At 38.1% G+C, this 25,255-nt stretch overlaps 1 pseudogene; it reads left to right on the top strand.

Moving 5' to 3' along the window:
- The first annotated feature begins 645 nt into the window (after nt 1–645).
- On the top strand, nt 646–1,773 carry LOC121480305 (annotated as a pseudogene).
- The last annotated feature ends 23,482 nt before the right edge of the window (nt 1,774–25,255 follow it).

Here is a 25,255-nt window from a genome sequence, read left to right as displayed (position 1 = left end):
GACTTCATTCTATTTGGTTCGTTAACTTTTTACAACTTAATGTATCTTGTCTGTTGTGTGACTTTGATTGTGTTTTCCTTTCTGTGATGTATGAATCCAAGTTCAATGTATAGTGAAATGCCAGTAAATTTGGAATTCTGAACCTACTTTACAATTACATTAACCTTGCTTTATGATTGAATAAAGCTGACATTGTGGAAAGACACAAGTCAAGTGTGTGTCATCGTAGTGTGACTGAACCAACATGAGTTCACTCCTTGATGACTAACTGATAGAAACTACACCAGTAGTTGGTTAAGTTGTGCAAAGTAAACTTTATTTGCAGCAAATAAGAAGATCACAGGGAATAACTTCCAAAGCTGTGACCCTACAAGCAAGGGTGAATGGGTTTGTTTCATTGAGGGTTAGGATGAATATTTAAAAAGGGGAATCTTCTTTTTCACAATGGGTTTGCCACCAGAACTCAGGTATCATGAAAACCACCGCTAAACCTAAACCAAAATGGGAAAGGGAAAGACTCACATCAACATCGTCATCATTGGACACGTAGATTTGGGCAAGTCTACCACTACTGGCCATCTGATCTACAAATGTGGTGGGATTGACAAAAGAACTATCAAAAAATTTGAGAAGGAGGCTGCTGAGATGGGAAAAGGCTCCTTCAAGTATGCCTGGGTCTTGGATAAACTGAAAGCTGAATGTGAACATGGTATCACCATTGATATCTCCCTGTGAAATTCAAGACCAGCAAGTATTATGTGACCATCATTGATGCCCCAGGAGATAGAGACTTTATCAAAAACATGATTACAGGCACATCTCAGGCTGACTGTGCTGTCCTGATTGTTGCTGCTGGTGTTGGTGAATTTGAAGCAGGTATCTCCAAGAATGGGCAGACCCATGCACATGCTCTTCTGGCTTACCCACTGGGTGTAAAACAACTAACTGTTGGTGTTAACAAAATGGATTCTACTGAACCACCCTATAGCCAGAAGAGATATGAGGAAATCGTTAAGGAAGTCAGCATCTACATTAAGAAAATTGGCTACAACCCCATCACAGTAGCATTTGTGCCAATTTCTGATTGGAATGGTGACAACATGCTGGAGCCAAGTGCTAACATGCCTTGGTTCAAGGGATGGAAAGTCACCCATAAAGATGGGAATGCCAGTGGAACCACATTGCTTGGAGCTCTGGATTGCTTTCTGCCACCAACTCATCCAACTGATAAGCCCCTGTGTCTGCCTCTCCAGGACGTCTACAGAATTGGTGGTATTGGTATTGTCCCAGTGGGTCGAGTGGAGACTGGTATTCTTAAGCATGGCACGGTGGTGACCTTTGCTCCGGTCAATGTTACAACAATGTTACAGTGTTACAAAGTCTGTTGAAATGCACCATGAAGCTTTGAGAGAGGCTCTTCCTGGGGACAATGTGGGCTTCAATGTCAAGAATGTATCTGTCAAAGATGTTCATCGTGGCAATGTGGCTGGGGACAGCAAAAATGACCCACCAATGGAAGCAGCTGGCTTCATGGCTCAGGTGATTATCCTGAACCATCTGGGCCAAATCAATGCTAGATATGCACCTGTGCTAGATTGTCACACAGCTCACATTGCTGGCAAGTTTGCTGAGCTGAAGGAGAAGATAGATCATCGTTCTGGAAAAAAGCTGGAAGATGGTCCCAAGTTCTTGAAATCTGGGGATGCTGCCACTGTTGATATGGTTCCTGGCAAACCTATGTGTGGTGAGAGCTTCTCTGACTATCCTCCTTTGGGCCGTTTTGCTGTTCGTGACATGAGACAGACAGTTGCTGTGGGTGTCATCAAGGCAGTGGACAAGAAGGCAGCTGGAGCTGGCAAAGTCACCAAGCCTGCCCAGAAAGCTCAGAAGGCTAAATGAATATTATCCCCAATACCTGCCACCCCAGCCTTAATCAGGGGTGGAAGAATGGTCAGAACTGTTCGTGTTAATTGGCCATTTAAGTTTAATAGTAAAAGACTGGTTAATGATAACAATGCGTCGTAAAACCGTCAGAAGGAAAGGAGAATGTTTTGTGGACCATTTTTTGTGTGTGTGCATGTGTGACAGTTTTAAGTTATTAGTTTTTAAAATCAGTACTTTTTAATGGAAACAACTTGATCAGAAATCTGTCACAATTTTGAGATCCATTAAAACAAGAGTTTAATGACAAATAAATAAATAAATCTTTCATGAATGTAGACTTAGGGAACTCAGTGACTCCTTAAAGTGTAATAACATTCATATCACAGGAGTCCCAGAAGAAGAGAAAGAAAAAGGAGCAGAGCAAATTATAACTAAAAGCTTCCCTAATCTGGGGAAGGAAATAGATTTTGAAATCCAAGGACAGAGAAATCCCATTAAATCCAATAAAAGCTAGGCATCACCAAGACATATCATAGTCAAATTCACAAAATACACAGACAAGGAAAGAATCCTGAAAGCAGCAAGGGAAAGAAACCTACAAGGGAAGCCGATAATGTTTGCAGCAGATCTGTCCACAGAAACTTGGTAGGCCAAAAGAGAGTGCCATGATATATTCAATGTGCTAAATGGGAAAAATCTGCAGCCAAGAATACTGTACCCAGCAAGGCTGTCATACGAAATGGGAGGGAAAGAGATTCCCAAATAAACAAAAACTAAAGTTTTTCACTAAACCAGCCTGCAAGAAATATTAGAGGGGATTCTGAATGGAAAAAAAAAAAAAGAACAACAACAACAAAAAAGAACAAAAAAAAAAAAAAAAGAAAAGAAAAGAAAAAAGAAAAAAAGAAGAACAAAAGCAATAAAGACTAGAAAGGAGCACAAGACACCATGAGAAACACCAACATTACAGGTAATACAATGGCACTGAATTTACGTCTATCAATAATCATTCTGAATATAAATGGAAAATGTTCAAATCAAAACATATGGGGAGAGGGACCTGGGTGGCTTGGTTGGTAAAGCATCTGACTCTTGGTTTTGGCTCAGACCATGATCTCGGGGCTATGAGATTGAGCCCCATATTGGGCACTGCACTGAGTATGGAGCCAGCGTGATATTCCCTCTGCTTTTCCCTCTGCCCCCCCACATCACACTCATTCTTTCTTGCAAAACAAAAACAAATAAAAAAACACACATAGGGTATCAGAATGGACTTTTTAATAAGGACCCATATATATGCTGCCTAGAAGAGACTCATTTTAGACCTAAAGACATCTTCAGATTGAAAGTGAGGGGCTGAAAGACCATCTATCATGCTAAAAAAAAAAAAAAAAATGTCAAAGGAAAGCAGGAGTAGCCATCCTTGTATCAGACAAACTCAATTTTTTTTTTAAAAAAGATTTTATTTATTTATTCATGAGAGACACAGAGAAAGGCAGAGACATAGACAGAGGGAGAAACAGGCTCCTTGAGAGGAGCCCCATGTGGGACTTAATACCAGGACTCTGGGACCATGCCCTGAGCTGAACGCAAATCCTCAACTGCTGAGCCACCCAGGCTTCCCAGACAAACTAGATTTTAAACCAAAAAATATAACAAGAGATGAAGAAGGGCATTATATCATAATTAAATGATTTAGCCATTAAGAAGATCTAACAATTGTAAATATTTGTGCCCCTAAATTGAGAGCACCTAAACATATAAATCAACTAATAACATAAAAAAAATTCACTGACAATAATACAATAATAGAAGGGAACTTTAACACTCCACTCGCAGCAATGAACAGATCATCTCAGCAGAAAATCAACAAGGAAACAATGGCTTTGAATGACATATTGGACCAAATGGACGTAACAGATGTATTTAGAATATTTCATCTAAAGCAACAGAATACACATTCTTTTTGGGTACATGCTGGACATTCTCCAGAATAGATCACATACTGGGTCATATATCAGGCCTCAATAAATACAAAAAGACTGAGATCATGCCATGCATAGTTTCAGACCACAATACTATGAAACTTGAAGTCAACCACAAGAAAAAATTTGGAAAGACCTCAAATACATGGAGGTTAAAGAGCATACTATAAAAAAAAATGAATGGGTTACCATAAAATTAAAAAGGAAATGAAAAAGGGTGTGGAAGCAGATGAAATAAAAACATAATGGTCCAAAACCTTTGGGGTGCAGCAAAAGCAGTCATAAGAGAGAAATATATAATAATGCAGGCCTACCTCAAAAAGGAAGAAAAGTCTCACATATTCAACCTACCCCCTACACCTGAAGGAATAACAAATAAGGCCTAAAGTCAGCAGAAGAAAGGAAATAATTAGAGCAGAAAAAAATAATATAGAAAAAAAACAAACAAAAAACAGTAGAAGAGATCAACGAAAATGATTCTTTCAAAGTTGGTTCTTTGAACAAAATCATGAATGAAGAAGGAGAGATCACAACCAACACCACAGAAATATAAACAATTATAAGAGAATATTACAAAAAATTACATGCCAACAAACTGGGCAATCTAGAAGAAATAGACAAATTCCTAGAAACCTACAATCTACTGAAACTGAAACAGGAAGAAATAGGAAACTTGAACAAACTGATAACCAGCAAAGAAATTGAATCAGTAATCAAAAATCTCCCCACAAGCAAAAGTTCAAGACCACATGGCTTCCCAGGGGAATCCTACCAGACATTTAAGAAAGAGGTAATACCTCTACTTCTCAAGCTGTTCCAAAAACTAGAAATGGAAGGAAAACTTCAAACTCATTCTACCATGCCAGCATTACCTTGATTCCAAAACTAGACAAAGACCCCATTAAAAAGAAGAATTACAGGCCAATATCCCTGATGAACACGGATGCAAAGAAATTCTCAAGAAGACACTAGCAGGGATCCCTGGGTGGCTCAGCGGTTTAGCGCCTGCCTTTGGCCCAGGGTGCGATCCTGGAGTCCCGGGATCGAGTCCCACATCTGGATCCCGGCATGGAGCCTGCTTCTCCCTCCTCTGCCTCACTCTCTCTCTATGTCTATCATGAATAAATAAATAAATCTTAAAAAAAAAAAAAAAGAAGAAGACACTAGCAAATCAAACCCAGCAGTATACTAAGAACATTATTTGCCACGATCAAGTGGATTTCTTCCTGGGCTGTGCGGGTGGTTCAGTATTCACAAATCAATCAAGGTGATGATCCACCACGTTAATAAAAGAAAGGATAAGAACCATCTGATCCTCTCAATAGATACAGAAAAAACATTTGACAAAGTACAGCATCCATTCTTGATAAAAAAAAAAAAAAAACTCTCAACAAAGTAGGGATAGATGGCACATACCTTAACATCATAAAGGCTATGTGAAAGACCCACAGCTAAGATCATCCGGAATGGGAAAAAAGTGAGAGCTTTTCCCCTAAGGTCAGGAACAAGACAGGGATGTTCATTCTCCCCTGTTGTTCAACCTAGTACTGGAAGTCCCAGCCTCAGCAGTCAGACAACAGAAAGAAATAAAGGCCATCCAAATCAGCAAGGAAGAAGTCAAACGTTTCATTGTTCCTAAATGACATGATACTCTCGGTAGGAAACCTGGAAGACTCCACCAAAATATTCCTAGAACTGATATATGAATTCAGCAAAGTTTCAGGATACAAAATCAGTATACAGAAATCTGTTGCATTTCTGTACACCAATAACGAAGCAGCAGAGAGAGAAATGGAGCCACAAGTTAAGTGGTGCAACCACAACTTAAAAAAACAAAACAAAGAAAGGCAAAGCTGGAGGCATCACAATTCCATCCTTCAAGCTATATTACAAAGCGGTAGTCAGCAAGCTAGTATGGTACTGGCACAAAAACAGACATATAGATTAATGGAACAGAATAGAAGACCCAAAATGGGCCCGCAACTATATGGTCAACTAATCTTTGACAAAGCAGGAAAGAATATCCAATCCTTGGGCAAGCCCCGATGGCTCGCTGGGGCCTGATTCTGGAGACAGGGGATCGAGTCCTATGTTGGGCTCCCTGCGTGGAGCCCGCTTCTCCCTCTGCCTGTGTCTGCCTCTCTCTCTCTGTGTGTCTCTCATGAATAAATAAATAAAATCTATTTTTTTTAAAAAAAGAATATCCAATCCTGTTTGTGATGAAAAGTTTTAAAGCTGTGTCTGGTTGTAAAGGAAAAGTACTGTCTTCATTTTACACAAGCTATAAAGTGGATTCAGATCACTCCACTTTATATCACTTAGAACACCAGATGTGGGTTTTTCACGCATCATGCAATTCTGCAACACCTACAATTTAACTCAATTCTTTTATTCTTTTTTTGTTTTTTAAGATTTATTTATTTGTTTATTTATTTATTTGAGGGTGGGCGGAAGAGTGCAGGGGGTGGGGTGGAGGGAAAGGGTGAGATATAATTCAAGCAGGCTGGAACCTGAGATCAGAACCTGAGCCAAAATCAAAAGTTGGATGCTTAAGCAACCGAACCACCTCAGTACCACTGCCTCAATTCTGATGGTATCTACCTGGAGATAGCATCAGGTCCCATAGGTTGAGCTCAGGCCTTTAAGACTATTCCCTCATTTCCATTTCAGACTCTAATCTCTCTCTTTTTTTTATTGGTTTATTCATGAGGAACACTGAGAGAGAGAGAGAGTGAGACAGAGACAGAGACACAGGCAGAGGGAGAAGCAAGCTCCACGGAGGGAGCCCGACGTGGGACTCCATCCCGGGACTCCAGGATCACACCCTGGGCTGAAGGTGGCGCTAAACTGCTGAGCCATCCAGGTGTCCCCAGGCTCCAGTCTCAAGTGCAGGTTGTCACCTGTGCTTCTTACAACAGGCTATAAATTGGAGGTTTACCCCATCCTCCAATTAATTTTCTAGAGCAGCTCATAGAACTCAGGAAAACACTTAATTTATGTTGATAATGAAACAACGGGCCCAAAATGGGGTCACTTGCCCCACCGCAGCAAACTAAGACTTAACTGCTATTTCAACCTCTCCCAGAAATTTGACCTTTAAAGGGTGGATCTGAAATTTCCTGATCAGCGCTGGTGAGATAATCTCCATCATAAGTTCCTGTTGGACCCTGGCTCACGGATGCCAACGTGTCCCGGTGGACGCCCCAGAGACTCAGACCCCAGACAGGCAGCTGCAATTAGCACTCTCCCTGGTTGTTCAACCTAGCACTTGAAGTCCCATCCTCAGCAGTCAGACAACAGAAAGAAATAAAGGCCATTCAAATCAGCAAGGAAAAAGTCAAATGTTTCACTATTCCTAAATGACATGATACTCTTGGTAGGAAACCTGGAAGAGTCCACCAAAATATTCCTAGAACTGATATATGAATTCAGCAAAGTTTCAGGATACAAAATCAGTATACAGAAATCTGTTGCTTTTCTGTACACCAATAACAAAGCAGCAGAGAGAGAAATCAAGGAATCTATCCCATTTACAATTGTACCAAAAACCATAAGATACCTGGGAATAAACCTAACCAAAGAGGTAAAATATCATACTCTGAAAACTATAAAGCACCAAAGAAATTGAAGAGGACATAAAGAAATGAAAAAACATCCCATGCTCAGGGATCAAAAGAACCAAAATTGTTAAAATGTCTATATTGCCCAAATTTATCTACACATTTAATGCAATCCCTATCAAAATGACACCAGCATTATTCACAGAGCTCACACAAACAATCCTAAAATTTATGGAATCGCAAAAGACCCTGAGTAGCCAAAGCAATCTTGAAAAAGAAAGGCAAATCTGGAGGCACCACAATTCCAGACTTCAAGCTATATTAGAAAGCTGTAGTCAGCAAGCCATTATGGTACTAGCACAAAAATAGACATATAGATCAATGGAACAGATTAGAAGACCCAAAATGGGCCTACAACTATATAGCCAACTAATCTTTGACAAAGCAGGAAAGAATATCCTATGGAAAAAAGTCTCTTCAACAAATGGTTTTGGGAAACCTGGACAGCCACATGCAGAAGAATTGAAACTGGACCAGTTTCTTACACCACACACAAAAAGTAAATTCAAAATGGTTGAAAGGCCTAAATGTGAGATAGGAAACCATCAAAATCCTAGAGAACACAGGCAGTAACATTTTGGCCTCAGTTGTAGCAACGTGCTACTAGACCTGTCACTGCAGGCAAGAAAAACAAAAGTGAAAATGAACTATTGAGACTTCATCATGATAACAAGCTTCTGCACAGTGAGCAAAACAATCAGCAAATCTAAAAGCAACCTGTGGAATGGGAGAAGATGTTTTCCCATGACATATGTGACAAAGGGTTAATAAACAATATCTATAAAGAACTTATCAAGAGGTACCTGGGTGGCTCAGTCAGTTAGGTGTCTGACTCTTGATCTCAGCCCAGGGCTTGATCTCAGGATCATGAGTTCAAGCCCACTTTTGGACCCTACACCCAATCTGGAACCTACAAAAAAAGAAAAAAAGAAAAAAGAAAAAAGAAAAAGAAAAAGAAAAGAAAAAAGAAAAGAAAAGAAAAGAAAAGAAAAGAAAAGAAAAGAAAAGAAAAAGAACTTATGAAACCTAACACCCCAAAACCAAATAATTCAGTTAACAAATGGGCAGAAGACAGAATAGACATTTTTCCAAAGAAGATATACAAATGGCCAACAGACACATGAAAAGATGCTCAACATCACTCATCACCAGTGAAATACAAATCAAAACCATGATGACATGTCACTTCACACCTATCAGAACAGCTAAAATTAACGACACAGGAAACAACAGATGTTGGCAAGGATGTGGAGAGAGGGGAACCCTCCTCCCACTGTTGGTGGGAATACTAACTCGTACAGCCACTCTGAAAACAGTAGGGAGGTTCCCCCGAAAAGTTACAAATAGAACTACACTATGACCCAGCAATTACACTGCTAGGTATTTACCCAATGGACACAAAAACACTGATTTGAAGAGACACATCCACCCTGATGTTTATAGCAGCAGCATCCACAATAGCCAAATTATGGAAAGAGCCCAAATGCTTATCAGCTAATGAATGCATAAAGAAGAGATAGTATGTATAAACAATTGAATATTACCAACCAACCATTTAAAAGAATGAAATCTTGCCATTTGCAACAATGTAGATGGAACTAGAGTGTGTTATATTGAGTGAAAGAAGTTAGAGAAAGAAAAATACCATATGATTTGGAATTTATGTGAAATTTAATTTAAAAAAAAAAAACAGATGAACATAGGGAAAGGAAGAAAAAAAAAAGGAGGCAATCCATAAGAGATTCTTAACACACTAAGAGAGAACACACTAAGGGTTGTTGGAAGGTGGGTGGGCAGGGTATGGGCTAAATGGGTGATGGGCACTTGTAATGAGTATGGGGTGTTATATATGAGCGATGAGTTACTAAATTCTCCTCCTGTAACCACTATCACAGTATATGTTAACTAAGTAGAAGTTAAATAAAAACTTGGGAAAAAAAGGAAATTAAAATGGTAAATATACCGAAAGTTGATCGAATCACAAACTCAAGAGGTTAAGGAATTAATATTATGTGTCAACCTTCAAGCCATGTGTTAATGATACAAAGATGATAAAAAAGACATTATCCTAGTTCTTATGGTGCATATGATTTATATGTAGAGATATCTTTTATATTTGTTATTTTGTAGTGATAATATTAACATCAGCCTCACCAGATGTTATTTTGAAAGCACATTGTCTGATTCTCAGTCCAGTCAAACAGGTATAAAATCCTCTCCTTTGCATTTCTTCCGGATTCAATGAGCATTTCTGGTTCTTTAGCTTCCCCTTTACTGGTGCCCTACAAAACAGCTCAGTGCCCTACAAAAAAGACTGTCAAAATATGCCTTCCATAGAGATAATGAAATAGCATTCATTAGATCTCTGCTCTAGTTAAAATAACATTCCAATCATGTCCTTCTGGGATTACCTCTTGCTGGTCTTGATTGGAATTGAGGCATTCCCATTTGTTTTTTCAATATTTAAGACAAGCAAAACTATATAAAGACTATCTCAGCAGGCACAAGAATATCACTATCTAGCTGAAAGAAATAGTTGCCAATGTTTTTAAATCCTTTGTTCATACGCCTTCCCACTTTTCCCTCCAGAATGAAGCACTACCTCTAAGGCAGTGCTATCACTCCATTAAGCATATGTATAATTTCATAGTATACATATGTATCCTTAAGCAAAACATACAATTGTTTTGTGTGGTTTTTACTTTATGCAGTGATATCATACTATACTTATTCCATTATAGCTTATTATTTTGGATGAATATTATATACCTAGAGATGAAAATTCTGATAGACTGCAAGCACATCTTCAAATTTACTGTATATTTTCAAAATTCTCTTCAAATTACTTTAGCAATTAGCAATCCCCATCGCCCCACCACCCTGTAGTATATGAGTTCCTGTCACTTCAAAACTTACTCCACATTTGATATTGTCTAACTTTAAGATTTTTTCTGCCAATGGGTTTAAAAGTGAATCTGATTGCTGCTCTGACTTGTATCTCCTTGATAATAAATGAAAATCTTTTCATGTGTCTATTGGCTATTTGCATTCTCCACTTTTGTGAATTGCATATCTGCAAGAATATAAGTTTCATGAGTATAGAATTTATATCCTTAGCACCATGAGTAATGCCTAATATATTGCAGATATTCAGTGTATATATTTTGAATATTTGTCAGCAAGAATATGTAAATTGATTGAATATTGTAGGGAAGGAAAAAGTTTTCCTTGAACCTCTTACTCTCTCTGTGTCTGAAAATTAACCTGACAAAAAAAAGATTAACAGGAATAAAGCATACAAACTTACTTAATGTAAGTTTTACGTGACATGAGAGCCTTGGTAAGAAAATGAAGACCTGAAGAAGCAGTTAGAGCTGAGTACTTTTACTCTAGGTTTGATTGAAGAATGGACAATGGAAGAACATAATAGGTTGTGGATGAATATGACAGGTTAAGGAGTATGAGGTAACTGCAATAAACTGGGGGACACTTAGCAGGCCCCGTTATTTAGCATTTTTCTTGGCATCCATTTGCCTTTGGAAATAAGTATGCTTCTTTCCTCTGGGTCAAATTCCTTCAACTTAAAATATTCAATATGCCAAATTGCTATATTTTGGGATAGCGTGTTCTAAACCTCATCAGCACAAATGAGTATGTATTTATGTATATAGCATACATTTCTAAAAATTGTCTTTTTCTTAATGATTTGTTAGATATTTTAACATGTCTTGAATACCAACCTTTTGTGGGTTACATGTGTAGCACATATCTTCTTTCAACTTATGCCTTGCCTTTTCCATTTTTTAAATTTTTTTTACATTTTGGGCAGCACAGGTGGCTCAGTGGTTTACCACCGCCTTTGGCCCAGGTCCTGATCCTGGAGACCCTGGATCAAGTCCCATGTCGGACTCCTTGCATGGAGCCTGCTTCTCCCTCTGCCTGTGTCTCTACCTCTCTCTCTCTCTGTGTTTCTCATGAATGAATAAATAAAATCTTTTTTTTAATTGTTTTTTACATTTTTAAAAAAGATTTTATTTATTCATTCATGAGAGACACACAGAGAGATTGGCAGAGACATAGGCAGAGGAGGAGGCAGGCTTGCCACCTGGATACTGATGCGGGACTCAATCCCCAGATTCTGGGGATCATGACCTGAGCCAAAGGTGGATGGCCAACCACTGAGCCACCCAGGCACACTCCTTTTTTTTTTTTAAGTGACTCCATGCACAGAAGTGTTCGTTGTAATACAGTTTTCCACTTAATATGTAAAAGTCAAGGATGCATGTTCCAACTTGCCAAGTGGCTCTAATGCTTGAGGTCATTCAGGAACCCAGGTTTCCTGCAATTTGCATCTAAGCCATTTTTCAGGACTTTGTTTCTAACTACAAAAGAGGGAAAAACATAGTTTCCCTCTTAGATAGGCAACCACATGTTGTCTTCCCCTTTGAAAAAAGGGGGAAAATATTTTATTTATTTATTGACTCATTTATTTATTTACTTACTTAGGTATGTATCATGTATGTATGTATGTATGTATGTATTTTTAAGTAGACTCCATATGCAATGTGGGGCTCAAATTCATGACCCCGAGACCAAGAATTTCATGCTCCAGTGAGCCAGCGAGGAGCCTTTTTTTTTTTTAAGGGGGAAAGAATTTTTAAATGTACATTTGACAGATTTACCACAGGTAGCTTTCCCTCTTTTTCTATTATTTGGAAGAGTTTGTATAGTTACAGTAATCTCTTCTTTTTTTTTTTTTTTACTTTTTTAAAAAAAATATTTATTTATTTATTTATTTATTTATTTATTTATTTATTTCATGAGAGACTCAGAGCTTGAAAGAAAGAGGCAGAGACACAGGCAGAGACACAGGCAGAGGGAGAAGCAGGCTCCATGCAGGGAGCCCGACGTGGGACTCGATCCTGGGTCTCCAAGATCACAACCTGGGCTGAAGACGGCACTAAACTGCTGAGTTACCCAGGCTCCCCCAATAATCTCTTCTTTATTTTTTTTTTTTTAATTTTTATTTATTTATGATAGGCACACAGTGAGAGAGAGAGAGAGGCAGAGACACAGGCAGAGGGAGAAGCAGGCTCCATGCACCGGGAGCCTGATGTGGGATTCGATCCCGGGTCTCCAGGATCGCGCCCTGGGCCAAAGGCAGGCGCTAAACCACTGCGCCACCCAGGGATCCCTAATCTCTTCTTTAAAGGTCTAATATAATTCACACCTAAAATCTTAGGATCTAATTCTTTATCATGGGAATATTTTAAATTCATGATTAGAAGTACTTTGCTGGTGATAGAACACTTAGGCTTTTTATGTCTTCTTGAGTAAGTCTTGCTAAGTTATATTCCCTCCCCCACAAAAAAAAAGAACTTTTAATCTAAATTTTCTAATATAGGGATCCCTGGGTGGCGCAGCGGTTTAGCGCCTGCCTTTGGCCCAGGGCGCGATCCTGGAGACCGGGGATCGAATCCCACATCAGGCTCCCGGTGCATGGAGCCTGCTTCTCCCTCTGCCTGTGTCTCTGCCTCTCTCTCTCTCTCTGTGACTATCAAAAATAAATAAAAATTTAAAAATAAATAAAAATTTTCTAATATATTGGCATAAATTCGTATAATTGCTATTTATGTATTATTTAAATCATTTTCTTTTTTATGCATTATTTAAATATTTGCTGAATCTGCTATTACATTTTCCTTTTTTCTGATCCTACCGTTGTTTTTTTTTTTAAAGATTTTATTTATTTATTCATGAGAATACACAGAGAGGAAAGAGAGAGAGGCAGAGACACAGGCAGAGTGAGAAGCAGGCTCCATGCAGGGAGCCTGACATGGGACTCGATCCTCGGTCTCCAGGATCACGCCCTGAGCTGTAGGCGGCGCTAAATCGCTGAGCCACCAGGGCTGCCCTGATCCTAACATTAATTATGTGTGGCCTTCCTCTATATATATATTTTTTTTTTAAGTCTTAACAGAAGTTTGTTTTGTCAGTCTTTTCAAATAACCAATTTTTGGCTGGCTCTTCAGATCCTTATTGTGTTTTTGCTTTCTAGCTTCTTATTTTCTGCTCTTTCCTTTTTAACTTTCTTCTGTTTATTCAATTGTTCTTTTGTTGAACCTCTTAAGCTCTTAATTTCCAGCCTTTCTTGTTTCCTAAAAATATCTAAAACTAAAAAATTTTCTGTATAAGCTGCTTCAGATGCATTCCAGAAGTATTGATATTTAGTATTTTCATTATCACTCAGTTTAGGATTTCTTAATTTCTGTCATGATTTCTGCTTCCTTCCTTAGGTTGTTTAATGTTACAGTTTTAAATTAGCAAATAAAATGTATGTGATCTTTTTATTAATTTTTATTTAATTGCATTAAAGTCAGAGGCTGTGGCTAGTAGAATATTTTGAGCATCAGGCATTGTTATTCTCATTTCTTACTCTAGCACCTTTTCTTTGAAAGAAACATGGCCTTTTTAACTTTCTCTTCCTTTAGGAGAGGCTTCCAGAGGTTCCTCTCTTCTTCTTACACCTGACTACTAGCCGAACTGCCATATGACATTTGCTTGAATCCTGGAGTGAGAGGAGCATTATAAAATTTAAAAATCTCAAAACAACAACAACAACTCAATACTTGTTGAACACATTTAGAATTTTGTAATCATCCCCCTTTTGAACTATTTCAAGTCATCTATGAAGCAACAATATGAAGAATTACAAGACACCAGCTATCTATCTTTTAATATCAGCTGTTTCAGAGTTACATTTTTTGACAAACCAATAGACACCTTCTCACCACATCCTTCTTCAAAATGCTCCCCGTTAGTTCTGTTAAGTTCAGGAAATTGCAAATTTTCTAAATTGCTTAAGATAATTTGCAATCTTCCTCAAAAGTTACTTTTTGTCATTTCTTGTCACATAATTTGTCTTTTTCCTCATTATATACATCATTTCCAAAATTAATTAAATATATATTTTAAAATTTTTATTGCATATATATTCATATGTATAAAATTTTAAGGGATCCCTGGGTGGCGCAGCGGTTTGGCGCCTGCCTTTGGCCCAGGGCGCGATCCTGGAGACCCCGGATCGAATCCCACGTCAGGCTCCCGGTGCATGGAGCCTGCTTCTCCCTCTGCCTATGTTTCTTTTTTTTTTTTTATTTTTTTTTATTTTTATTTATTTATTTTTTTATTATTTTTTTTTTCTGCCTATGTTTCTGCCTCTCTCTCACTCTCTCTCTGTATGACTATCATAAATAAATAATTTTAAAAAAAATATAAAAAAAATAAAATTTTAAAACAAGAGAAAACAATACATGTTAATGGAATATACTTTATTACTCATTTTTAAAAGTTTGTGGGGTTTCTTTTTTGGTGAATTTAATGACAATAAAAAATAATTGAAATTATTTGATTTTAATTATCTACTTTTTCTATTGTAAAATAGAAATATATGTTAAAATAATAGCACTATAATGATTAATTATCTACATTTTTATTATGATAAGAATACATAATGCAAACTTTATCATTTTAGCTACTTTTAAGTGCAAAATTCAGTGGCATTAAGTGCATTCTCAGTGCTGTACAACCATCACCACTGTCCATCTCCAGAATTTTTTCATCATCACAAACAGAAACTGTATTCATGTAACAATAGTTCCCCATTCTAGTCTCCCCCAGCCCTTGGTAACCTCTATTCTACTTTCTATCTTGATGAATTTGCCTATTCTAGGTGCTTCATATAAGTGGAATCAGACAATATTTGTCTTTTTGTGTCCAGTTTATTTCACTTAGCACAACGTTTTCAAGGTTTATCTGCATTGTAGCATAGATCAAAATTTCATACCTTTTTGGACCAAATAACATTCCCTGGATATACATCACATTTTATCTGTTCATTTATTGATGAATATTTAGATTGTTTTCACTTCCTAGCTAATATGAATAATGCTTCCATGAACACTGGTGTGCAAGTATCTGTTTGAGTAATTGTTTTCAATTCTTTTGGTTGTACACCTAGTAGAAGTTCATATGGCAATTCTATGTTTACCTCTTTGAGAACCACTGAACTGGTTCCACAGCATTAAATCATTTTATATTGCTACCGGCAATGCACGAGGGTTTCAATTTCTCTCCATCCCTGCCAATACTTGTTATTTTCTCTTTTGTTTTTTGTTGTAATATCTATCCTAGTGGGTATGAAGTGGTATCTATCTCGTGGTTTAATTGTCTACGTTTAGAGTCTCATTTGAGAGGCAAGGCAAATAAACTTAGGAGAAATAAATAGACTTACTCAAATACAGTTAGTAGGTGGTGAAGGAGAAACTAGAGTCAGGGTCTCCTAACTTGAATCAGAGCTTTTTCTTCTTCACAATCTTGCTTTATTGTATCACTATGATATTTTTTATTTGGCTCTTTACATATTTTGTCCAACTTAGATTTAGAGACAAAATAGGGTAGTGCCCATATAGCATTTGGTCTAATTGTATGAGACTATTATTCTTGCAGGCTGACACAATCAAGAATTCAGAATTTTGTATGGTTCAACTTAATACTAAAACATGTTCCTTTTGGCGCCTGAGTGGCCTAGTTGGATGAGTGTCCATCTCTTGATTTTGGCTGGAGTGATGGTCTCAGTTTCATGAGATTGAGCCCCAAATCCTGGTTCATGCTGGGCATGGGACCTGCTTGAGATTCTCTCTCTCCCTTGCCCTCTGCCCCTCCCCCTCACCTTGTACAAGCTCTCTCCCTCTCTAAAATAGAGAGGAGGAAAGAGAAAGAAAGAGAGAGAGAGAGAGAGAAAGGAAAGAAAGAAAGAAAGAAAGAAAGAAAGAAAGAAAGAAAGAAAGAAAGAAAGAAAGAAAGAGAGAGAAGCTCCTTTTATCAGGGTATGTTGGGGAGCGAAGTAACGTTTCAGAAGACGTCTACAAATATACTGAAAGAAAAGTTGTTTGATGTACTTTGGAGGGTGAAGGAACAGAAGACTTTCTGTGTATACACAGTAGTTTATAGTTCTTTAAAATTTGGATTGCATTTAAACTCTATGTATATTTTAAAATATGTTCAAGGTATTTCCTTCTAAGTCTAAAGACCCTTAAATTTAATTGTATCCTAGGACATACAAATGTCTTTTAGGATTTTAAAGACCATTAAGCTTAATATAAGCCAGCACCAGTTTTTATATTCTCAGAACCACCCAATTCTTATTCGTATGTAAATGATATATGGGGAAAAGAAGGACTGTTGTGTAGCAGATTAGCAATTTTTTTGTTGTTGTTACTGGGAGGCCCTTCAGGGAAAGAAGAAAGGGAGGAGATCTGATCTAATTTTCTTGTGAGCACTCTAAGAAATAGATCTCCTGGCAAAGAAGCTAGTGGTACTTGCTAGGAGTCCTTAGGTATAGAATGCTTTTAGCAGAATGTATCTAGTTGTCCAGGAATGCTATGGTAACCAAACCCAGAACCTATGAATTTATAGAAAAAAGCTTCCTGTAAAATGTTATGTGTCTCCACGCCTCTCTCTCTCTCTCTCTCTCTCTCTCTCTGAATGAATAAATAAATAAAAAATCTTAAAAAAAAATGAAAGAGGGAGAAGTGAAAGTGAAAGAGGAATCAGAGAGAGGGATTTGAAAATGCTGTGTTGCTGACTATGAAGATAGAGGAAGGGGCCATAAACTATGAGCTTTAGAAGCTGGATGAGGCAAAGAAAGAGATTTTCTTCTAAAGCCTCCAGAAGGAATGCAGCTATGCTAACGCCTTGATTTTATCCCAGTGAAACTCATTAGACTTCTGATTTCCAGAACTGTAAAATAACAAATGCGTGTTGTTTTAATTCACTAAATTTGTGGTAATTTTTTATAGCAGTTATAGAAGACCAATACAGAAACCAAGGGCAAGGAAGCCTCTTGGTGTAGTCCATAATGATCCAATCCCATGGACACACAACAGGGTGGAAAGGGACAGGGACTTAAGTCATGGGCAAATAGAAACTACAGCACATTACCTTTTTGTCCTTGGACAAAATGAGAAATTTGTTCTTCAAAACAGGAAACACATGGGGTGCCTGAGTGGCCCAGTCAGTTAAATGTCTGACTCTTGATTTTGGCTCAGCCACAATCTCAGGGTCATGAAATGGAGCCCCGAGATGGGCTCTGCACTCAGGAGGGAGTCTGCTTGAGATTCTCTCTCTCCCTGTCCCTCTGCCTCTCCTCCTGCTCTCTCTCTCTCTCTCAAATCAATCTTTAAGGCAACAACAACAACAACAACAAGAGACACACAAAATCTAATCAATCATCAGATTATCTTGGGATGATGTTACTTTAGTCATACTTTCAACCTGAAACCAAAAACATTATGCAATTTCTACAGCTCTTTGTATAAGTTGTCTGGGGAAAACGAAAAAAGTCATTAACACAAAATGTGTTTACTAATTTTTCAAGTGCTGTATTTAGTTATAAAGTTATGATAATAATTATATCTTCTTTCTTCTACCACTCATTCCATAATCTTACCTCTGGTATTGGGTGTTTATGTGTAATAGTGAAAAAGTTTACTCACACTTTATCCCATTGGCTCCCAGACTTCTATGTCACAGTTATAGAAAAGATGGACCTGAATTGCCACAAATAATTAGATTGTCAAAACAGACTCACATGAATCATAGATCTTACCAACACCAAATTTTGCCAGTGATTCAACTGATAAATACAGGATATATACACAAGTGTACAATTTATTCCTGGAGGCACACATCTTCCTAATTTCCCCCCTTTCTTCCACCCTGGAATGCATTTTGGTTTTTGAGTAATAGATGAGCACTTAACAGTGTATTCTCAGAGAAAGTCATTTGGTAGATAGAAAGGTTTGCATAAGTAATACTCATAAACCAGTTAGTCATGTACACCAATCCATAAATTCCAGGTTTATTAACAGTAAGATATCAAGACAGACAGGTATAGCCTGTTAAAATGCCATTTTTAGATAATGAACTCCCTATACATTTCCACTAGCAAATGCCATTAGTGTGTTTATAGGGCAGGATGGTTAATGTCAACCATTTCCTCTCATGTCCCTGCTAGGGAGGAAATGAGTCACAGGCCTGATGTTAACTCTTTTCTTCTCAGAAACATTTATTAGTTACTGGCTGAAGGCATAAAGTGCATACTATAGGATGGTGTGCCAACCTCACAAGGTATCCTCTCCTGGTGGGTAACTTCAGCAGCTCTAGGTGATGGGACACATGTTAAGACAGGTGAATATTATGGGCATGAGTACATTGTCAATTTGTTTGCTGTAAAGTTAATGCTCTGATTTGAGTCTGTGTGTGGATACCATACACACAAACTGACAGAAGTACTTTTGTCAGGGCAAGTAAGATTAGACCTGAATGAAATGTATGTCTCTATCCCTGTGATAAGTTGCTCCATCTCCATGATGGAAGGGATTCAGTGTAATCAATCTGCCACAGGACTGCCTGAATTCTCAGGGAATGATGCCATATTCAGGCCCATCACAGTCCTTTCTTGTTGTTAGTAGTAGTAGCCACAACCTCAATCTGGTGAGGAGAAGATGATGTTGTTAAATCCATGTGTATTAGTTTGCTAGAGCTGCCATAACAATATACCATAGATTGGGTAGCTTAAACAATACAAATATTTTCTCACAGTTCTGGAGGCTAAATGTCTTTTAAGATCAAGGGGTTGGCAAATTTGGTTTCTCCTGAGGTCTCGTCCTTAGCTTGCAGATGGCTACTTTCTCATGGTGTCTTCAGAAGGCCTCTTCGTGGGCACTCATCCTTAATATCTCTGCATGTCTTGATTGCCTCTTCTGTTTTTTAAAGATTGATTGACTGATTGATTTATGAGAGAGACTGTGCATGAGTAAGGGGAAGGGCAGAGGGAGAGAATCTTCCAGCAGACTCTCCACTGAGCACAGAGCCCAACACGGGCTTGATTTCATGACCCATGAGATCATGACCTGAGCTGAAACCACGAATCAGACGCTTAACTGACTGAGCCGCTCAGGTGCCCCTGATCTCCCTTTCTCATAAGGACACCAGTCAGATCGGATTAGGGCCTACTCTTCTGGATTTATTTTAACTTAATTACCTTTTTAACGGCCTTATCTCTAAATACAGTCACATTCTGAGGCTATGAGGATTAGAGTTTCAACATATGAATTTTGGTATTCCATTCAGTCCATAACATTCCACCTCATGGATCCCCCAAATTAATATCTTTCTCATATGTAAAATGCTATCCCAATAGCTCAAAAGTCTTGACCCATTTCAGCACTACCCCTACACCCCAGATCTAATCTATATATTATCTAAGTCAATTGTAGGTGAGATTCAAGCCATGATTCACCTTGAGATGAAAATTCCTCTCCATTGCCTGAAGCTGTAAAGCCAGACAAGCTAGCTATTTCTGATGGGACAGGCTTGGGCAGAAATTCCCATTCCAAAAGGGAAAAGTCAGAAAGAAGAAAGGAATCACAAGTCCCAAGCAATTCCATAAATGTAGCAGAGTATATCCCATTAGATTTTAAGGCTGAAGAATAACCTGCCTTAGTCCTCTGGTCCCACCAAAGTAGTGCCCCTATCTTCTGGGTCATGAGGGCACAATATCATCTAGAGGCCCTGGACAGTAGCTGTGCTCTGAAGGCCCTATATCTATAAATGCAATAATATTCTAAGGTACTTGGTTTGGGCTTCAACATTTGAGTTTTTCAGGTGCAGGCACAATTCAATCCATAACACCATGCATAGCTACTTTTCCTGCCACCATGAACAATTGTACATGGGACCATTAAGCAAACACTACAATGACTGGGGAAAGAGGGTTATACATAGAGTATAGGCCATCTTGTCTACATTACTGACTCTTCCTCCAGAATGGATGCCCTCTGGTGGCACTCAATGTGACAATAATATCTCCTCATTCTATGTCCATTCTCCAAAGTCTATCCCCACACCTTTTTCTTTTGTTGTCAATCTTCCAATCTTCTTGCTATCAAGTCTCTGTGTAACTAATCAATCATTAGCCATGAATTAGTGTAGATAAAGATCTCAGGTTACCTCTCTTTTATTAAGTACACCACCAAATATATGATCCAGATATCTGCCCTAGGGAAGGTTTCTCATCCACTCTCAGAATTACCCTTAAGTGAGGATATAGTGCAGTGGTCTTCCATTTTTGGCTGATATCAGCGTATCATGAATCTCATCCACAAATCAGGCCTGCATTTTTTCCTATTCCTCTTTCTTGGCATAGAACATTCCATATAAAACCTTAAATGTGAGATGAAGAAAAGGCAGCAAAATAGTAAATGCAGTTACCAAGCAGCTCTGGCTCATCCACTTGTGCAGTTTAATTGTACTTCTTGAATCTACTTGGGCCTAGTTTTATTTATAATATTGCCATTATAAATAATAAAATGTTATAGCAAAAATAAAATGTTGTACCCATGTAAAGTTCCGATTTGATCATCATGTAATGCTTAGTTTGTGATTGGCAGTTTGGGTGAGCTAAATACGTGGGTATTCCACATTTAAGGGGTCAGTCTCTACCAGGTCCTAGGAGCAAGTGAAGAGCTACTTTTCAGATGAAGAATAGTTGTCAGAAGAAGAAGGTGTGGCCTTCTTCCAAAACTCTGGGGGTCTCTACTACGACTCTTCTATTCAGGCCTCCTGGAGGCTAAATGCAGCATCTCTGCCTCTCAAAGGTACTTCCAATATCTTTGGGACTGCCATTACCTGTACAAGTAACAGGAAAGCTTGCACTGTACCTTAGACTTGCTAGGATAACTTCTAACTCTGGGCTTTACTTAAAACTGGAAGCCTTATGGGTTACCTGATAAATGAGAAGGGGCAATATATCAGTTTAAAGAGGTCCTCCAAGCATGATGCATCTTTCTCCTTGTGGTGCAATGCCATGTGCAGCAATTTCTTACATTTCAGAGGGCAATCCCAACATATCCTCAAGCCACTGGACCCCTAGAAATCCACCAAAGAGGCAGGTCTTGAATTGTGTGCAGTTTATCTACCATTCTCTGGCAAGATTATGTCCATAAAGGTCACTCTTCCAGGAAAGAGCAAGATAGAGAAGAATAAAAACTCTATATGGAAGGGGAATCTATGTGGCTCAGTTTGTTAAATGTCCAACTCTTGATTTCTGCTTGGGTCATTATCTCAGGTCATCAGATTGAGCTTTGTATCAGGCTCTTACTCAGTGGGGAGTCTGCCTGAGATTCTCTCTCTCTCCCTCTCCCTCTCTCTGCCCCTCCCCTCGCTCACATGTGCTCTCTCTCCCTCTCAAAATAAACAAATAAATCTTAAAATGAAAACTACATATGGAGGAGAAAAAGAGACATAGCCCAGAAGTAAGATGGTGGATGTTTATTTCTACCCCTGACACATGAAGGCAAGCTGCTTTTGATTATCTTGCTAGAAGGAATTAGAAAGAGAGACAGAGAGGGATTATGTACTAGGTCATTAGCTCATACCAAATTTCAGAGGCTATGTTGATTTGCTCCATAAATATACCACACCCAGGATCATAGCTGTGATTGGCATCACTCTTTGATTAAATTTCCGGCCACCTAGTCATTTTCTAAAACACATGTGGCTTTTGCACCAGTAGAGAATTAAGTGAGGCTGTGGCAGAAAGTCCCCTCAAAGATGCACCACTTTGCATCTTTCAAGTGTATGTTGATAATACAAACCTTTAGAATTTTCCCAAGGAAGCAAAATAACTTTTGGAACACTATCTTAGTAGGCTTCTACTTGAACCTCCTTACTGTAATGGCCCTCACTCTATCAATCAAAGAACAATTACTAAATACTCCTTTTCCGTCATATTCCATTCCGTCAATATTCTCAATTCTCAATTCTGAGAGTAGGGAAGCAACCGTAGAATGGCTCCATTATGGCATTGGACCCACTGTGAAACTGACTCTGGTCAAGATTCTGTTTGTCATCTGGCTTCATAAGGTCAAATCCTGACTAGTGCACTTGGTGGATTTTGTTTGTTGGCTTTTGTTTTGTTTTGCTTTATCTTATTTTGCTTATTTTTTTGTCTCTGAGGATTAGCTTCAGTTCAAAACCAATACCAAATAACCCCAAAAGTTATTTACCTTTTTCTAGTTTATTCGCACTGGCAAGTGGCCACTTGTCCTTGGGAAAAGTTTTACTAAAGCCTCACAAAACACAACTGTGATCACATTGCAGAGTCCTTTGGGCTCCCAGTGTGTGAACTAGTTTAGTTCTACAAACTGGTTAAGTTTATATTACAATGTAATAACATAAGTTAGGTTTTTACCTACTATACCTAGAATCGCTGTCTGAATATGCAAGAGGCATGTTGGTAGGCTGTTCTTGTATTTAATTCCCAAGGTCTTGTGACCAATTATACATTGTCACATATCCCTATAGGTTATACACTGATTATTGCTTCATCTCTGTGTGTTCTTTTGCTAATTGTGTTCACCTTATTACTGAAGCTTAAGGAATGCCACGTCTCTTCCACTTCTGGATTTTTTCATTCCATTTGAGATGAGGGCTCTTGACAATATTCTTCACTGACATCTTCAGCTGGCAAAGAACAGCCACCACAGAGTTTATAAGGATGCACATTTAAATAGAAACATTGAAGAGTTTAAGAAAAATATAGGTCAATTGATTTTGACAAGAGTGCTAAGACAATTCAATGGGGGAAAGAACAGTGTTTTCAATAAATGGTGTTGGGATCATTCAATAGACATGCAAAAGAATCGTGTTTGGACCCTTACTTCCTCCTTCCTCTTTCAGCACTCTATTTCCTTCATACAAAATTGACTGAAAATGGACTGAAGACCTTAGGTCTTTGTTAGAGCTAAAACTCTTAGAACTAGACTCAAGCATAAATCTTCCTCCTTGAGTCAGGCAATGGTTTTTTAGTTATGATGCTAAAAGTGCAAGCAACAGAAGAAATTTTGACTTCATAAAAATTAAAAATTTTGTACTTTGGGGGCTCCCCTCTACTTGCTAGATGGGATGCTGCTCAATTCATGAATCTCTTAATAAAACTAATTAGATCTTCAAAAACTATTTTTTCCTTTCAAAATACTTATAAAGAAAAAAAAACTTATAAAGGAAGTGAAAAGACAACCCACAGAATATGAGAAAACACTTGCAAATCATATCCAGGGACTAATACTAAGAATGTATAAAAAACTCTTACAACCCAATAATAAAAAGATAAATAGCCCATTTAAAAATGGACAAAGGATCCAAATAGACGTTTCTCCAAAGAAATATATAAAGGGCCAATATGCACATGAATATCATTGATGGTGAATGTCATTAACCATCAAGGAATGTAAATCAAAACCACAATGAAATACCACTTCATGCTCATTGTGATGGCTTTAATCAAAAAGATAGACAAGTGTGGTGAAGATGCAGACAAACTGGAAATCTGATACATCGCTGTTGAGAATATAAAATGGTACATCTGCTTTGGATAATAGTCTGGCAGTTCCTCAAAAGGTTATACATAGTTACCACAGGACCCAACAATTTCATTCCTGGGATATATTTTCATTCCTATAGATATGTACCTAAAAGAAATGGAAAACAAATGGAAACATCCTCACAAAAAGTTGTACCAAATGTTCATAGTGGTTGTATTCATTATAACCAAAAAGTGGAAACAATTGGACAATGTACACATGTACTCACTCACTGGCAAAGTCCTAACTCCTGCTGTTCACTTGCCCTTTATTTAGAGGTGGTGAGATTTCCCTTGCACCTTCATTTATCCACCTAAAACACCAAAGTTCCTCATCATCAAATTACAATGACTATAACCATCCACAATTGTTGAACAGCGGATTGCCCTCAGATTATGTGTTTATTTGGGCTGGATGGGATGGGAGTAGACTTCCCCCATCCTTCCTGGTCCTCATGATGGCAGGCCCTCTTCTCCATCCTTCCTCCTCCTAGACTCCATTTCCCTTTACTTCTCCATGCAAGCAACCTGCTCTTCTGTCTCCTTCTCCCAATTCCCATCTATAATTCCATCTAGTTTGTATGAAGTAAAGAACTGGTTTTAAGAATTAAATGGCTTTGGACATATGCATCTTAATCTTTTCAACTCTTCATAAGTTAGCAAATTTTTGGACTCCTCTTTCTGTGACATTGTGGCCTAAAGAAGAGGTAAAAGTAGCTTTTAAGATATCATTAAGAGAGCAAGGTGGTATACATTGAAAATAAATAAATTAATATTATGGTACATCACAGTAGCAGAAACACCATTCCTAAGACCCTTGTAGTCATCACTCCTTAGGGCCTAGATATGTTAGACAAGTAAGAGAACCTTTTGACTTAAAGAATCTTCAAATCAATAAATATGTATTTAAGAGTCTTGTACCATGCCATGTGCTATGTACCTTGCCATGTACCTTGCCAAGTGCTAGGGTAAATTGATTAAACACAAAACTCACACAGTTCCTGCTTTTGAGGAGCATATTTTTATTAATTTCATGGGATAGTTTCAGTGTGGGATCTTATCTAGTCTTTTGCTGAGAAAACTTTTGCATATATTAGAGAAATGACACTTTACTCTTATTCCAATACTATCTCCAACTCCCTTTTAATTCAAGGCCTTCTTCATTACAACCCACATCCCACAATAAAAATTTAGACTCAAGAGTAGACAAGGCATAGTACAGGTCTAGATATAAAATGGGAGGCTAATCAAAGATTCCAATTTGGGATGCCTGAGTGTCT

Source organism: Vulpes lagopus, chromosome 21 (assembly GCF_018345385.1).
Source record: "Vulpes lagopus strain Blue_001 chromosome 21, ASM1834538v1, whole genome shotgun sequence".
NCBI lineage: Eukaryota > Metazoa > Chordata > Mammalia > Carnivora > Canidae > Vulpes > Vulpes lagopus.
The sequence above is the reverse complement of the archived record's forward strand: the minus strand, read 5'-3'. Positions and strand labels throughout refer to the sequence as shown.